The sequence below is a fragment of the Anoplopoma fimbria genome, chromosome 17 (genome assembly GCF_027596085.1).
Source record: "Anoplopoma fimbria isolate UVic2021 breed Golden Eagle Sablefish chromosome 17, Afim_UVic_2022, whole genome shotgun sequence".
Lineage (NCBI taxonomy): Eukaryota > Metazoa > Chordata > Actinopteri > Perciformes > Anoplopomatidae > Anoplopoma > Anoplopoma fimbria.
The window spans coordinates 21,042,712-21,056,507 of NC_072465.1; positions in this window are offsets into that span (position 1 = coordinate 21,042,712).

Consider the following 13,796-nt stretch of genomic DNA (forward strand, 5'->3'; position numbering starts at 1 on the left):
AGCACTCATTTTGATGTGTGTAGAGGGTTATCGCTTCACATTTGGCCTCAGTTGGGGAGCTGAAACCCTGCAGGGCTGACAGGTAGTGTGCTGCGTTGACAGCCAATGACCTCCAAAACACCACATGTCTATCAGACCCCAGACCCTCCGGCCTGGTGGTTAAAGAGAAGATCCTGTCACTTGTGCAACTCCAACAATAACTGCTGTCCATTAACAACAGCATGTCCTATCAAAGTGTCCTTGAGCAGAGCATTTGATTATCATCGACTCACTCCACAGGAGTCACTCTATCTGAGCATCAGCTGTAACTCCAATAAGTACAGGAAATGGAAATTACATTTTCTTAGAAGTTGGCTCCTGACCTCTCTTTCCCATGATTCTGTACAAGTTTATCAGACTCGCTTTAGGCAAACCTAACATCACCGTTCAAGGAATAAAAGCAAAAGCATTCCTGGAGTTTTGTCCCTACTCACCACCACTCTCTCACACGTACAAGCATATATATATATATATACGCATTCACACATACCCTGAGGCACAAATATATATAAGACATCTTCTTTAATTTCTCCATGAATATAAATATTCATGACTTATTTTGCTACATTCATCCTTGGGTAAATTTGATTAAGATTTTAACATTGAACAAACATGATCAAGGCTGTGTTGCTGTGGTTTGACCAGATCTGTTTGAGCATGGCAACACAAACAAACAACCGCCAACTGTCATCAGATCAACCATTCCCCGACCAACCCCCTCCTACCTCAAACCCGTCAGAAGAGCACAGAAAAAACAAAGCAGACATCAATCTATCAAAAGAGACAACTGAAGTTGTTTTTACTTTGGCAGAACATTTGTTTTTTTCATGTAGGAACCCATGAGTTATAGTAAGAATCTGTTTAAGAAGTGGGTTTTCAGGGCCTTTAAAATAATTAGTAATTCACATTATTCTAGGTTTATAACCAGCTGTGACAGCATGGGACGGCTGGTAGTGTTTTCACCTTGTTAGTCTGTTTGTGTGTCATCATGTGGTCCTTGAGACATCTACTGTATTTGTAACACATCACATAAGAGGCTTTGAGTTCTTTGGCACGTGCTTATATGCCTGTCTGTCTGTCTTTCTGTCTGTGCACACTAAATACTGTTTTTTAATTGGATCATCTGTATCCTGTTCAAGAAATACTGTAAAACTCTCATGAAAGATCAAATTGAATGAACAGTTTGACATTTTAGAAAATATACTTACTAACTCTTCTCATCTTGAGTTAGGTGAGAAGATCCTACAATTTCCACAGATGGCCAAATATGAAGTTACTCCCAGCAGCCAGTTAGCATTACTTAGCACAAAACCTGGCAACAGCCAACCTAGGGTCTGTCCAAAAGGAAACAAAATCCTCATAGCAGCTTTAGAGGTGCATGATAATCCATGCTCTACCTGCAGTGCCAGCATTAATGCTGGACATCCATTTTGCTATGATTTCAGCCAAGGCTGTTTTTAACTTCAATGTCTAAAGTTTTATTTCACGCAACTTGCACCAGCTGCAGGACAAGTTTCAAAGATAATCTACAATCTTCAATTTGGGTGTGATGCTATAGCTTTGAGGGAGGATGGTGGAAGGGTTGAGACGTGGAGAAAAAGAGAGAAGAAAGAGAGAGAGAGAGAGGCACAACCTCTGTCAAGCTGGCCAGAAAAAAAAATGGCAGCCTGTTTGATTTCTTCCCATAGTCTCTTTGGGGCCTGAGTCACTTCCCCGCTGAGCCTCACCACTACTGCTCTTTGAAGTGTGCAGCCGGGACGTTCACGCACACACAATTCTGTGCTACTCATGTCGAGAAACACACAAGGGTTCATGTCATGCATGCATATGCGCACACAGACATGGAGGATACCTACCATATATGCAGGTTGCATACATAAGTCCATCGAGTAGACACAGCATAGCCATGCACAGACACACTTCTTAAGAAAAACTAGTGAATTATGAACCCAGTGTGATGGCTTCTGCAGTTAAATTATTCTACTTTTGGTTAAGTAACAGTCAAATAACATCAAGGCCACTGCAGATGACAAGAACGGCCTCTCCAACTCGAACCACATTTTGTGTCTCAGTGGTTTTTTACTAATGATTCTCGTCTTTCATACTTTCATACTGCGTGCTGGAAATGGATCACACCAATTCATTAGATGCTGTTTGTGGAGAGAGACAAAATAACCTAATTACATTTGTTGGGTATTACAAGGGGTATCATTTCCTTTCATACAATACTCCTCATGAATGCTGGTACAATCAGCGGGCCGGTCAAGTTTCTCAGTGCAACACCTCCACAGTACGTCTGATGATATCCGATCTATTCGGGAACACTCATCACAAGTGTGTGTCACATTCACGTCTCATGTCTGGGTCTGGGGAGAAAATGAAATGAGCCCTCTATCCTTAAACCCTTTCTACTTCCCCCTCCATCAGTGCCTGCTGTAAACAACAGTGTTAGTGTAGTCTTCAAATGCATAGTCATCATGCCTGCTTAACCAATCAGTTCCAGCCCGGACGATAAGGGAAGGTCCACAGGATGAGGTTCATCCTAAAAATGAATTCCGTGTTCATTGATAAACCTCCCTTGTAGCTCGGAGTCTCATGGCGCCTGCCTCCCTTCATGTGGACCTTCCTGGCAATCTGAAAATTTAAATTGGTTCTGCACCAGTCATAGTCAGTCTATCCTTGTGCTCATCACTCACACTGGTGTAATATATTGCAGATAGTGGAGATGGACTAGATTATGTTTGGCAGCCTCAGTGATATGTGTGTATGTCCATACAGTGTGACTGCAAGCAGTGTGTGTGTGTTTGAGGGATGATAATATAGCGTTTCATTTATTAAGCATGTTCATGAGGTGTGTCATCTGTACAGCAAAGGTCAAGCAAGGTGAATTTAACTGCTGAAGTAAATAATCCCTCCCGCAGCCAGACCTCATATAATATGATGTGCGATCCAGTATATTGAAATTGCCTACAGGAATGCAGTCTTCAGAAATTGGCCATCTGCCGTCAATAGTTAATAGTTAATAGTTTGTTTTAGGAAGTCAGGCATTTTTTTTTTGTTGTTTATAGTTTAAAGTCTTAGTGTTTTGATCCACACTGCCAACATAAGGCATGACTAAGTTGGTCTAAAAGTGCTACGCCAGTCTAATCAAATGCAAACCCCTGTTAATGACAGGGTAGGTCCCTGTGGTACACAACTGATTAGAATGTTGGTAACCCTCCTGCACTAACATGCCTTAGTTTTCTTAATGCTTTTGACTTTTGGTCCACGGTGACGTTTTGACCGTCACACATTCTATTCATAGTTTAGTTAGCATGGTTGCCAGTACATTAGTTTCTCTTTGTAGTGCAGGCATTTAGTAAACTTATGTGTAGTTGTCCTTTAGTTTGTCTTAAGTTGCGTTTTTCCTGAAGTTTTTCAAATTTCTATTTTGTTTTAGTTACCAGCGCTGATGGATTAGCTGCTTGTTGCCACTGCTGGAAGGGCCTCTCATCAGTCATGAGCAAAAGATGCACCCCCTAAAGCAAAGATTGGGATTCTAGTTTAAAGATTTTGCTTATTTCTTTAAAGCATATTTTTTGAATAACTATATATATATTTGTTTAAGTTAATTGTTTAATTATCTCAACTGAAAGACTTCTTGTCCTGTTCTGTTTTATTTGTTGTTTAGTAAGTGTTTATCTTGTGTTACCTCTTTTGTCTCTACATTGGTCTGATCAGCCGTTATATATGTCCCCTTGTTCCATTTGTTCTGTTTGGTCTGCTCAGCTCTGTTAAATTTATGTCAAGCTGTCATACTCTGAGTTTGGCTATCCTTGGTTGATCAGAACTTTTGTTTCTTGTTTTGTAAATCACTTTCTTCATATTTGGGAAAAAACAAACCAACACTCTTTTTGAAAAATCCATCTGTGACCCTTTATGCCTGCCAGCTCTGACCCTCCCAGGCACATGTATCTCTCTGAGTTGTACAAGAAAGATCCAAATAAACAATCTGTGGTTCAGTTCATTTTGTCCTGCCCAATGAAAAACAAGATACATAGTTGCCTTTTAGTTCACAGGCTTTTTTTTTTTACAAAGTATCAAAAGCTGTAAGCATGAGGTCATATGGAATTAAATTCATTGACTGGACAGTTTTGGTGACTGTCATCCTGCAGGGTTCAAGAGCTCATGGAGAAACAAGTGATTATGATCATTATCAGTTGAAGCGACAACTCAAACCTTATTTTATGAATAATGACAAACAAGTAGAAAGAGGACGAAAAGGAAGTGTCATTCAGCGTAAAAGTATGGGAGAATAGTGACTGTGTGGTCATTATGTGTCACTAAAGACACATGCTCTGCTTGAGCTCCTTTTCTCTGTTGGATTCATCAGGAAAATTTGCTATCAAGTGCTTAGAGGCATATGTGTTATTATGGTAAAACCAAATAATTATCATGTGTCACTTGCACGAGCCACTTATGAGATTGCTTCTCGACAGTTCATGGCCAAAAGATTAGATTTTAAGCTGCCACAAAAGCCTTTGGCTGTTCTGTTTTAAGCAAACCAAGACTCATCTTTTTAGGCGAGTTTGAATAACAGCTTCACACCAGCTCAAATTAACTGAAATAATCTGGCAAACACGCCATCTTGTTTTTAACCAAACCAAACCGAAGCCAGGTGTGGAAGAGCCCTTGTTTTGGAACTGGGTCAACAGTTTATACATGGCCAAGTCTCTCAGAGTTAAGACATGTACCATCTGTGGTTCCATAATTGATCCCTACAGACAGTAATAAATCAGAACATATGATCTTGTACTATTTTACCCATACCTCAGACATGTTTACTGTCAATATAATCATTTCACACCCAACTACAGAATTACCACTTTCATCATATTGCAGAGTGTGAGCTGTTGATTCACGTGAGGATGAGAACATCTGTCCGACTCAATATATTTAATTACATTTTTGTAGTTTGCAATAACTACTGTAAAGCAGCTCCTATACAGTGACAGATGTGATGTGTTCTCCAGTAACATGATAATGATATTTATCCAATACAGAGTACATACGTGGGTCGACACAGGTGGTTCTGTATGCGATTAGATGAACGTGCAACTTCACTGAACAAGTTTTAATATTGTCTTTACTGATCCACTGCTGGCTGTTTGCAGTTCCACTGGCCCAGAGAAGTAGATCACATAGCTCCGAACAGCTGAACCGAGTACAAAGGAATTCAACACAACAACAGATGTGAATAAATTGTAAATCACCATAATCGTGTTCCAGGAGGCCCCAAGAAATGGATGATGTCATTAGGGGCACAGCCGGTACCTGGTCCCAGAACAGCCTCTCAGGTGGAATGTTCTGCAGTCCCACTATTCCCCTGTCGAAAGGTAATATAGAGTCTAATATCCACTCTCTTCTCGGAGGGGGGTGGAGGCTGCTTTCTCGTTGAATAATTGAGACCCAGATAAAAGACCAATGGTTTTGTGTTAGACGGCAGCGTGGCCTCATTGGCTCTCACTCTCCTTTAAAAGCTGTTTCTACACCTTACACTTTCTACGTTTTCCTTCTCAGTCTCTGTCTGACCTCTTGCCTGATGCACACAAGCTGTTTTGGGGGAATAATTGTCTTCATAAATAATTAGGTGTGGTTGTTTCCCCTGCTAATAGCCTCCCCACCGTTTGGATATGGGTGTTTGAAGTTAAGACTGTGCTCTGAAAGATAAACTGAGGTAATGTCTAGGTTAAAGCAATACAACCTCGTCTGTTACCCCTAAAGGTGGAGATACGGCCTTACTTCCAATTGCTAGCCAGCAGATGTTATCGTCAAGCCAACATACACATTCACATTCACACTGCCCAGCTCTTCTACCTGATAATAGAATCGCTTAATGCTCCCTTCACCACTGTATTCCCTGCAAACAGGCAGGTCAGTGCACCAACATCTCGCAGTAAAGAGATTAGAAACGTTAGTCCTGTACCACTACATCCTCTTGTGTTAAGGGAGTCCTTTCAACCCCCAAGCTGTAAACCAGACCTTTAATGATTGGTCCACGAGATCTAATCCAACATGCATAAGTGGAAATGAGGATCAGAGGCACATGTTCTTTGATTTCTCCCTTCCTTTCTAGACTATCCAAGTGTTGTGTTGGCATACTCTACAGTACAGTCATTATACTCTTTATATTTTTGAAAGAGAAACACAGGGAGTAAAAAACAATGTTAAGAATCAATAATAATGATGATAAAATAACATTAATAATAATAATAATAACAATTATTAGTATTACAAATTGTGTGTTGTTTTCAAATTGCTTTGAGAGATTGTTTGACATGATCAGCAGTTTATTTGTGATTTCTTACCAATTTCTCTGTACAGTCACAACAGTACTACTACGTAGTGAAAATGAGGCATGCACAATAATTGGTTCCATCTTGAGTCTGATGAGTACTGACTTAGAAAGGTCACTGGTCTTGATGCATTGAATAGGCTATGATGACGTGAGCCATGATGAATAGAAATGGTCTTGGGTTTCTCTTTTCTCTTCCGTACAGTCTTTTTTTTTTCTGAATTTCACAAAATGCCATTGGATAAGAAGTTGCCTATAGGCCATAGTTGTGTGTAGTACGTGGTGTCACACTTCTTGTCACTCTATTGTTTGCCTCTCCTTAGATTCAACTCTGGATGCCTGGATCATGCTGCCTGCTAGCCCTCGGATGACTCCCCTGCTGTCTGATAAAAGGAGTGGACCAGTCCTACAAGCATCTTGAAATTGCACATCAACACTGAAGCAGAGAGAGAGAAGGCAGTGTGAAGATAATCACAATAGGCTATTCTTCTTGAAGAGGCCCAGGTTGTCAGTGAATGCAACAGACTACATGTTCTGTGAACCAGTGCTCGTCTGCACAGTAGTTTGGGAGAGGTATGCTGGGGAGCTTACATCCAAAGTGGTGCAGGCAGGTGGGATGTATGAAAAACAAGCAGGAAAAAAAGGTTGGCTTTGCTGTGGGGCTGAGCTTTAACACAGTGTTGGAGAGGAGCATGAGGACAAAACTGAACTCCATTGGAGATAACACATCCCACCCGGTGCTGTGCTGCAGCTAGAGCACCTTCAGCCTCACATTTTCAGATTTTGCAGTGATTTATACCCAGATGTCCCCAGCTGGCGGGGTGCCTGCCAGTGTGTGCATGAACAACCATGGACTGTCTTCAGATTTGTAGGTGTTATACCAATCCTTGTGGCATTTTCCTGCCCAGCATATATTTTAATATATTACGGATCATCAGAGCTTTTAGCACATTTCCGAAACCAATGCCTTACAGTCTGGCTGAACTTATATAAATAAAATCAACTGGGTCATTTTCTTAAATAAATATCCATCCATCCATTTTCCATAACCTGCTTATCCAGTTAAGGGCTCGCAGGGGTGCTGGAGCCTATCTCAGCTGTCAATGGGCGAAGGCAGGGTTCACCCTGGACAGGTCGCCAGTCTGTCGCAGGGCTGACATATATAGACAAACAACCATTCACACTCACATCCACACCTACGGGCAATTTAGAGTCTTCAATGCACCTTAGCTGCATGTCTTTGGACTGTGGGAGGAAGCCGGAGAACCCGGAGAGAACCCACGCTGACACGGGGAGAACATGCAAACTCCACACAGAAGGTTGTCTGGCCCGGGAATTGAACCCTCTTGCTGTGAGGCGACAGTGCTAACCACTACACCACCGTGCAGCCCTTAAATAAATATATTTTTTTAAAATCCCCTTAACAGAGACTCTGTATTAGTCAACCTTTTTGCCTAATGTTGTTTTCAAAGTGTTTTTTAATGCAAACTATTGGCTTAATGAATTCCTCTATTGTACTATGTTTACATCAAAAGTTCTGGCTCACTGCCAACAGCTCATATAGTGAGGCCAAAAGTATTAACCGCCAGACCCCCTTGGGCTAAACCTTTCAGAATGTCCAAAGCCTTTTTTAAACAGCTGTGCAGAATGCTGCATCAATATTTATTTATCCTTTGTGAAATGTGTATTCACTGTTAAGAAGGCTTTTCATATGTGATGTCAATTATTTTTTTCTTATACATTTCATCATTTTAAACATCCCCCATACCTTCAGTATAAAGATTTTAAAACATTAATAAAATCAGCTATTTGCATCAGTGGATGTTCAGAAGTGTTTTGGTTTAAAAACCAGGCCATAAACCAACACAACATTTTGTATTATGTAAATGTTGTAATGTGTGATTAAATTATTCAAGAGGAGTACTGAACCTAGCTGGCGTTCACAAATATAACTTGTCTTTTTGATGGTAGAGACCTTGGACAATGACTAGTATGCTGCAGCTACAGTATACGGTGGTTAATCAAAGCTTTTGGAAAAGTGAGCATTGAACAATGGAAACCACCTACGCTTGCTTTTCAAAGAGAGACCACCGAAAGGACATTAATAATTGCCGACAATTATGATTGGGTTCAGTGAGTTTTCTAAGTGAATGAGAGTGGTTTTTTTCCTAGACATTTGTGAAGGCAGTGAAAAGAGAGCTTAACAGAAATAAACACTTCTGCTAATAGCGATTGGTTATGTCTTCTTTTCCTCTTGAATCAATGACATTTTTCAACACAACATGTTCAATGCACTCTGTACTCAAACTCAAAAGTGAGTTGGTGACAATATACTAATATGCAGCAAATTATAATCTCGTATACACTTATTTTATCATCTGCAATGTTTCTTGCTGAGAGTCAGATGAGAAGATCACTAACCACTCTTCGTTTGTAACGCCAGCCAGCAGCAGGCGAGCTTAGCAAAATGACTCGCAACAGCAGGACACAGCTAGCCTTGCTCTTCTCTATCCATTTAAGATGCACCTATCACCACCTCTAAAGCACACTAATTAAAAGATTGTAACTCGTCTGTTTAATCCGTATATAAAGCAAAGTATAAAAACCCTTTTTCGATTATTTCACGGGTTGCGTGAATGAGTATTCCTGGAGTCTTGTTGTCACCATGAGGTTGGCAGGCTGCCATCGGAGCCTCTAGGAGGTCACTACCACCGGACAAGAAATGGACTTGAAGTAGAATCTTCTCCTTTTAGCACATTGTAATGTCTCAGGTAACGGTTAAGTGCAGTGCTTTTTCATTTAAAAGTGTGGGGATAAAATTAAAAAAAATAAAGACTTAATTTATACTCATATTAAACTCAACCACTGGGATTAGTTTCACTGCCAGTTTCCATTCATTTAGTGGAAGTGGTCCAGCCTGGAATGGTGTTGCAGTGTGTTGCAGACCAGTGAAATCGTTGCCTTGTTGACAGCACTCTCATGACTCTCTGTTGCACACGGTTGCTTGCCACAACTGTAATCAAACATAGAGCCAATATCAGACATCTGACTGATGTAAGACCACACCACAGTCTGATATATTAACATTCAACAGACTAATCTACTATGGGATTGTTTACTGATGAAGTAGCAAATTGCTTCTAATAGGACCTATCAATAAATTAATAGAGGTCCAAGTTTAATAGGATCCATTATAGAGGATGGTACTTTATGGTACTGTTTACCAGGGTTACTTAAGTTGATTTTGACCAGTATTCGTGGTCAATTTTATTGTCCATCTATTGCGTTCTTTCTACAGTATGCATCCATCTTTGATCCATTCAACATCCCAGAATAAAGGGAAACACTTCTTTGTGCAAAAAAAAATAAGGAAAAAAATAAATGTGCCTCCAGTTTACTTATTTCCTGTAGCCATTTCCATTGCATCGTATGTTCATGCAACCAAAGATTGATGTGTCCTCATCTGCTGGCAGTAGCTCATTCACCGGAGCTTTCAGATTTATACACAAAACGGTGTTGGAAACATTCACACACACAATACACCTTAGCTGCCTGGCCTTCTACGGTTGTTGTTGAGGGAATGGAATCCAGCCAGAAGCTATGTAGCACTCTGACACATTGAGTTATGGAATCCATTGCTGTATAAGCCACAATTCAGGTAGACTTGAAAGGACAAGGGTAAATGTTGATAATTGTGAGGGGAAAATTGCAACAACTATACAATACAACCATATAGTTCATTTTCCAAACCAAGAATACACACGCAACAGTGAATACCACAAAGAAAAAAAGGTCACAAGTCTCCATGAGTAAATGTGTATTAAAGTGTTGGTATGTGTGTGTATATTTCAGGTAGATGAAATTGTCAGTTCTATACAGCTTTAGAGTTTTTGAAACACAACCACTGAAGGCTGAAGTCCAAGACAAGTATAAATAAAGTTTTAATTTGTATTAACTAAAACTGGACTTGGTTTAGAAGATAATTGGATTGAGTGTAGTCTTCAATAAAGGAAACCTATTTCCAAAAATAATTGCACCAGGGTTATATGCTGGCTTAAAGCCCAAAAATCTCGATCTTAAATATGCATAACTAAAATGCATCATTCAAAGTTTAAGTTTGGAAGAAAAACATCTGCAGTCATCATTCATTAGGAACTGAACAGTCAAAAGTTAAAGCTAATTTGCTTACATCAGGACTGTGTGGGTGTGATTTCATCAGATGCAATATTAACAAACCACCATCATCACATTCTGATGTGAAGTTCTCAGAAGTATTTACATAGCAATACCTATTTCCTACTGAGCAGTGCTCAACTCCAAACAGTGAGAGAAGTGCAGACTTAGAGAGTGAAATAACCAGAAAATGTTGTGGTCATGTAAAACCACATTAAGGGCTAATTAAGGGAACTTGTTTCCGGGGGCCTTTAAAACCCCCAATGATGCGTGTAATACAATTCTGCCAAATGAGACACATTGATTATTTTGACTTTTTTACTAAAAGTACTTGCTAGTAGGTGTGACCTTCTTAATCATTCGGTATAGTCCTTGTAAAAGTCTCCAAAACCATTTTTGCACATTCAAAGAAAATGCCATCTCAGCTCCTGTCATGCCATCCAGATGACATTTATCAATATATTTAAAATGTCAAAGTCCCAAAAGTTAGAGTATCTTACGCTTCTGTTAAGGTTTCATCCTGCGGCCAAGGGCGTTAACAAAAAACTATCCAATCAAATAAGCAGGAAGCTCGGGCGCTGGCAACAACTGATAGGATAGTTATTATGTCAATAAATGAGGTGAGCCTAATATGGTCACTGGGTTACCACCAAAAATGAATCAGACAACATTCATGTGGTGTGCAAGAAAACATGATTCCTTGATGTTATAAGCAAGATTTATTTAAAAGATCCCTTATCACTTAGAATTAATCATAACACTGCTTTCGACTCTTCATGTTGCAATAAAATATAGAATTAGTGGCCATTTTGTTAGGTACACTTGAACAGTTTGATCCTGTACAATACCACAGGAACACCGGTTCTACCTATATGGTACCATTTTATAATGTTCAGTTGATGCTGTCAAAAATGACCAAATTCATCTGGTTATAAATGTTTAATATTCGCATTGATACAAAATAGCTAATGTAATTAAACAGTTTTTCAAGCTGCGGGCAACTCGCTTAAATATAACTTGTTTATAGTGGGAGACACTGAGATGTGCAATTTTTGACTTAATTTCACACTCAACTACTTCATATATCCGACCTGATTGATGCAAAGTGGCTTCAAAGAAAAAAAGCAGAAACTCAGAGGAGGAAACTAGTAAATTACAACAAAAAGAGACTTACATGGAGCATTTATTTCCCCAAACTTGTTTTTAAATTTGAAACATTCTTTATAAAGTATCTTAATGGAGAATTGTTAACGTTGGTTCGTACGTATTTGTTGCTTGTTTTTTGTATACTTGCATCCAGGTTTTATTTCAAATTACTGTAATAGGGAAAATTAATTATATCATTTCTGTAGGCTGTTTTCAAAATAAATTAATGGTGGGCCTAAATTGTTTTTGTATTGAGCTGTAAATTCAATTTAGTTAAATTGATCCATGGGATAGTTTCATTTTGTAGCAAGAGATTTTGAACACCTACTATACCTTTGAGCAGACTTAATGCGGTTTCTTTGAGGCATAACAAGTCACACAGTCAGGGTGCTGATCTGAGATTTACCCTGACCTAAACATCCTCAGGCTCTTGGAAATACACCTGGAAACCTGAAAAGACATCCTACATAACTGCTTGTACTTTGGCTCACCTACCTCTGGGCATGCACACAGTCATGTCAGGTCTCTTCACTCCTGCTGAGATGTAGAGACCTGGCATGAATCTCCCACATGCAGGGACACGAGACAGGGACAATCTTCTTGATCATCTGCCATTTGAAGCAGAGTGTACTCTTCCATTGACTCCAAAAAAACCTCCCTTTTACAGAATTTTTTTTTTGATCAAAAGGCCATAAGGTTTTCGACCATGTCCATCTGACTAACATAAAAACTCAGAAAATATTTCAATGGCCTTGATCCCTGCAGCTAGAATAATTCCATGCATGGCGGATGAAGGTTGTAGAGCACATCTGATATTTCCATCCATCCATCCATTTTACGTAACCTGCTTATCCAGTTAAGGGTCGCAGGGGTGCTGGAGCCGATCTCAGCTGTCAATGGGTGAAGGCAGGGTACACCCTGGACAAGTCGCCAGTCTGTCTCAGGGCTGACATATAGAGACAAACAACCATTCACACTCACATTCACACCTACAGGCAATTTAGAGTCTTCAATGCACCTTAGCTGCATGTCTTTGGACTGTGGGAGGGAGAACCCGGAGAGAACCCACGCTGACAACATGCAAACTCCACACAGAAGGTTGTCTGGCCCGGGAATTGAACCCCGGCCCCTCTTGCTGTGAGGTGACAGTGCTAACCACTACACCACCGTGCAGCTGCATCACATCTGATATTTACCAAGGCTTATTCAGCTCTTCCAGTAAACCAACACAAAATATACACCTCTATAATACAGCCCATGCACAGTTGTATGGACTTCAAAACAGAACATGGAAAACATTCAGACCGATCAAATTGTCACGTGCAAGAATTAGCATCTTTGCAGGAGAAATGCTGCTTTGGCTATTGTATTTCCAAAGGCCTCGCTAGGTCGCCCTCCTGTCAGCCACATCATAGAATCTGCTCCATATTAACATCAAATCAAGAAGGAATTACATGATTTATGTCATGTTAGTCATAGAAAAGGTTTTCCAGGCGTTTATTGGCCTAGAGTTGAAACTGTTTCTTAGACGAGGTTTCTATCCACCTCGTCTAAGAACAAACAAGATCTGGCATCTGCTCCAACTCTTATGATTTAAGATTTAAAACTTTTCTGTTTGCCACTGCTTCATATTAAATGTGTCTCCAAATGTTCTTCTGTGTAAACTGTACTTTCACACTTAGATGTTTTTTATCCATTTGCGTCCCTGATCGCTTTCATTTTCTTTTGTTTAATGGCCTCGGTTGATTTAGTCAAATTCAAGAAATCACATTATGTAACCACTTAAGCTCCCACTTTCATGTAGTGTTCTATAGCTGAAAGGACTATACACTATACTGGAGTGCTAAAACATGATAAACTTAAAAGCATGCCAATATGAGAAAATAAGTATTGTAAATTATGTTTTGTTTCTGATATTAGCAATTGTTGAAATTCTGTGGGACATTCCTACAACTGATACCCAAAGCGACCTTCAGACCAGCTGACTGGCCGACTAAAACTGTCATCCCTAGTGCTTTGTGTTCTCACTATAAACACTTGTCAACTGCATGTTTCGGGAAAAGAAAAACATTTTCTCTGTTTATGTGCTTGCACGACACATTTC